Below are 4,486 nucleotides of genomic sequence, written 5' to 3' on the forward strand. Positions count from 1 at the left end.
TTTAAGGCTTGAGGGAAAAATCAGAAAAAAAGTTCTTGTAGTTGATATTCAGGTTTTTTCTCAAATTCACCATATTTTCCTTCCTTTCATGCAATTGCTCATGCCACACCAGGGAGGGGGAAAAATCCATATGTTTCACTATATTATTTGACCTTACTATTATGTTGCATGCTAAGGACCATATTTTTGTTCCAATAAATGATTTTTCACATTTGCAGCCCCAGCCATATAACATGGTTCATGAGTTCTGTCATTAAGATTAATGAAAGGACAGTATTAAGTGTTTGTTATATGAATGCATGGAAGAAACAAAGTAAAAGGATACTTGTTAATATTCCACCATAAATCAACATATTATTAGAACAAGTGAGTTTGAGAAGTTTTTTTTTCAAATAGTAATACCATGCATAATTATGAATTCAAGAAGCCATGGTTTCCTATCCTACACATGTAGACAGGGGATAGTTATGTCTAACTAATTTTATTATTTGAGTCCTTTAAGTAATGTCAGCATTTCACTGTCTAAAATTGGCCTTGATGCATCTTCAATAATTAAGCACTGGATGGTACTTGCTGAACAGGACTTTCAATTGGTACGACAGGTTTCTTTTTGTCATCTTCATGATAGCTTTGCATCAGCTTTTTTTTGCTTTCAAGCCTTTGGTTCCATTCTTTGATGAGTCTGCAAGTGGAACACATTACACCTTGCTCAGTATGTTTTATGTGTATATTCTTGACTGTTTTGCAATTATTTAAGGAAAGTTATTGCTTCTCTTGATCAACGTTAAATCTAACCATTAAAAAAATTAGCTTTTCTTCAGATTGTTAAGTATATGGTAAAAGTTAGGTCATCATTACAAGTCTGTCTGATTTTAATTTATACTCAATAGAAAGAAGCATCAGCCAAGCCAAATAACAGACAACTGATCTGACCCCTTCAACTAAAGTTGGAATTATTTATTCTTTGTTTACTTTTCCTGTATTTATCATAATTTAAAAGATATTACCAAAATGTTTCAAGCCTGTAGAGTTAGATGCTTTTCTCTTCTTACTTTGCTATTCTTCCTTCATCTTCAGCTGCTGATCCCTTCCTGAGCAATCGTCAGCTTCTAACCAGGGCTACCAAAATTAACTACGGTGCCCAAAGCACTTAAGTCAGCATTACTTCAAACTGGAATCATTCTGGTTCTTATAATTTAGATACTCATTGTATTAGCTAACCAAACTGATACAGAAGCAAACATCCAAGAAAGTCATACAAATCACAAAACTCCTATAAAACTTTATTGCATACTACTTCAGATTACTGTTGAATTGAAAGCAATTAGCATTTGGTTTCACTGTGAACCACATGCCTATTTGACAGATCTAATCATCAGCAGGCATAAATAATGCTTTTAATCTAAGTGTAAACAAATGTTAAATATAAATATAGTTTATGGTTTTAAAGGCTGTCATTAAACCAAGACACAATCTGACGTATTTCAAACTAATTACTGAAAATCAGAAGAATCCTGATCAGAAGAAGGGCACAAACATTATTTGGAGTTCATTTTCTATACTCACAGTAAACCCTTCCCCACTTTCCCCTCACCTGCAAGCCTACCAGAAACAGGAACCAACTATCTCTACGTTAACGCTGAATCTTCCTTTTCTTTGACTAAGTGTGAGTTGCAGTTCCTGGAGGGATTTCTGCCACAAAGCTTAGTGTGTTTTCTCACTGTATCTTACCAAGCTCTCCTTGTTAACAACCTACCCAGCTCGTGTAGTGTTTGTCACATCTGAACTGGCCCCATCCTACCATGCACAGTTCCCAGAATAACTTGTCCCTCAGTGGTTAGACCAGGAGCTGAAAGACCAGGAACTTGCCTGTGCCATGTGCCATGTTTGAAAGGCCATTGTGCATGCAGATAAGTATTCGCAATTGTCACGCACCAACAAAGACGTAGTACAGCAAGCCTGAAGCCACGCTGCCCTTGGCACATGGCTGACACTCCATCACACATACAACCTCATCATCTCACCCCACTGTGTCACCACTACATCCCTTCTGAAGATCTTTAAGTTAACACTACCTGTCCCCACTGAAAATCTACAACTTGTCTTTGTCCAGGAAGGAAACATCACACATAGGTAAGCAACCAGACAAGTACAAGCTCGAAAAGAAAATGAAGAACAGCAAATGCAGAAAATCTGAAACAAAAACAGGAAGTCAGCCGGTCTAGCAGCATCTGTGGAGAGAAGGTAGAGTTAACATTTCAGGTCCAGTGGCACTGCTTCAGGAACACAAACAAATACAAACATGAGTTTTTATTTACGGAAAGGAAAAATGAGTGCAAACAAAACTATTGGAGGCTGAAGTTGCCCTGACAATGCAAACCAAATTTCAGCAACATGACTAATTTTACATTCTACTATTGCCTGCTTCACCCAGCTCTCATTTTCTGGAACAGGTGTCAATGAGGTCCTTTCTGGCTTGTAGCATCCAGTACAGCTAAGCTCTGTCATTGGAAAAGGGGAGCTTCCTCATCCTCTCCAATAACCTCACCCCCTTCCTTGGAAGACAGCTCCTGTTCCCTCAGTTCCTTGGCATCTGTCACATAGCCTCATTGTCTGCTCCAGTTATGCAGAGCACAGCACACTAGAATGAAGCAATACACTGTTTCTGGACAACACAGAAGAGACCTAGTGCAAGCAGTGGAACTGCACCTTCAGCAGGCTTTTCATCTACTCTGATTGAAGCATGAGCAGCATTGTACCTGTGTTCTGCATAGTCAGGGGAGTTGTGCAACAGTGTCATCAGCCATGGTCGGTCTTGTCCCTCAGTGACCAATCTTGTAGAGCACTTGAACCCTTAAATAGACCAGGTACCAACAAGTAAGATTAGAGTGGTGTTGGAAAAGCACAGCAGGTCAGGCAGCATCCGAGGAGCAGGAAAATTGTTTGAAGGGCTTTTGCCTGACCTGCTGTGCTTTTCCAGCACCACTCTAATCTTGACTCTAATCTCCAGCATCTGCAGTACCCACTTCCACCAACAAGTAAGAGTTATAGCAGCTGCTAGGGTAGCGGGCACACATCTCCACAAATTGGTAATGGTGAGCACACCAGCACATTAGTGGAATTGAACCCCTTCATGTCTATGAATTCCATAGTGGTTTGATATGGCCCTGTCAAATGGCAAATGTATGCAGTCAATGGCACCCTATACAGAATTATACTACTGGGGCTAGAACAATAATCCCACCTTGAGGGAACAAAATGAACCAGTGTGTTCTTGCACAGATGGCATCGGTCACAGTTCTGATGCATTTGTAGATACACAACTAATAGATCCCACACAGGTCATCCATCACTCCCTGGAAGGAGCCAATCACACTGAAGTTCAAAGCATCTGTCGCCTTCTCTTTCATCTACAGATGCTCAACAAAGGATATGGGTAAAGCAAACATGCTATTGAGTTGGATGATCAGATAAGATGGTCGTTCATAACAAACACCAGAGCAGGCTTGAAACACCGAATGGCCTACTCTTGCTCCTTTTTTAGATTAGATTAGATTACATTACAATGTGGAAACAGGCCCTTCGGCCCAACAAGTCCACACCGCCCCGCCGAAGCGCAACCCACCCATACCCCTACATTTACCCCTTACCTAACACTACGGGCAATTTAGCATGGCCAATTCACCTGACCTGCACATCTTTCTCCGGCGCTGTGAGGCAGCAGTGCTAACCACTGAGCCACCGTGCTGCCCATGTTGCAATGTTTGTCAGTGTATTCAATGCAGAACATCATTATATTTACATGACAGATCATGAAAAGATGATATGCGGCTCCTACAGAACACTTGGAAGTTATAAGAATAATGGATTGCCTTCAGCCAGTATTGACCTTCTGTACCAGCATTGCTGCTAACCGTTGACATTATTGAGGTGCCTTGTTTGATTTGCAAGTGCCAACGATTTGCAAATTACCTTTGACCTGGGCATCAAAATGGTTGCGACTTGTTACACTTTGTAAATGGCTGCATCATATATTTGTTTTTTCAATGTTCTCACATCCAGCAAAATGGATCCTGTATTTTCACCCATTAAACTGACACTGACTCCACTCATCTAGCATTGTCCCAGCCATTTTCTAGTGGCAATTCCAATCTAAAGAAGATAAAGGGATGACATGGAATGCCCTAGTTAGTAGGTTTGCTTCCCTTCCATCATAACCAACCTCCTCAAGCATTCATAAATTCCTTTACCTTGCACCACCTCAAAGCTGATATCCATCTATTCGCACTCCTATGATGAACTACCACTTTGAATTTTACCTCCAACTGTCCTCCACAACCCTGAACTCCAGCATTACATCTTTGTGATGTCTGCCCTGCCTTTCTATGCCCTCCCCCTATGGAGGCCATGGTAATCACTGCCTCCAAACACCCCCACTCCCCCCTGTAGCCTACTATGCCTTGTTCTGCATAAGACCTTGTGAACA

The 4,486-nt window shown here is 40.9% G+C and overlaps 1 long non-coding RNA gene across 1 annotated transcript in view; it reads right to left on the reverse strand.

Annotated features, from left to right (window-relative positions):
• Nucleotides 1-595: 595 nt before the first annotated feature.
• Nucleotides 596-4,486, reverse strand: part of LOC122561653 — an 11,521-nt gene continuing 7,630 nt past the window's right edge. The window contains exon 3 of the long non-coding RNA XR_006315076.1: nt 596-682. This is a non-coding gene — a long non-coding RNA (uncharacterized LOC122561653). The remainder of the gene's footprint in view (nt 683-4,486) is intronic.

The sequence above is a fragment of the Chiloscyllium plagiosum genome, chromosome 2, assembly GCF_004010195.1.
Source record: "Chiloscyllium plagiosum isolate BGI_BamShark_2017 chromosome 2, ASM401019v2, whole genome shotgun sequence".
Classification (NCBI taxonomy): Eukaryota; Metazoa; Chordata; class Chondrichthyes; order Orectolobiformes; family Hemiscylliidae; genus Chiloscyllium; species Chiloscyllium plagiosum.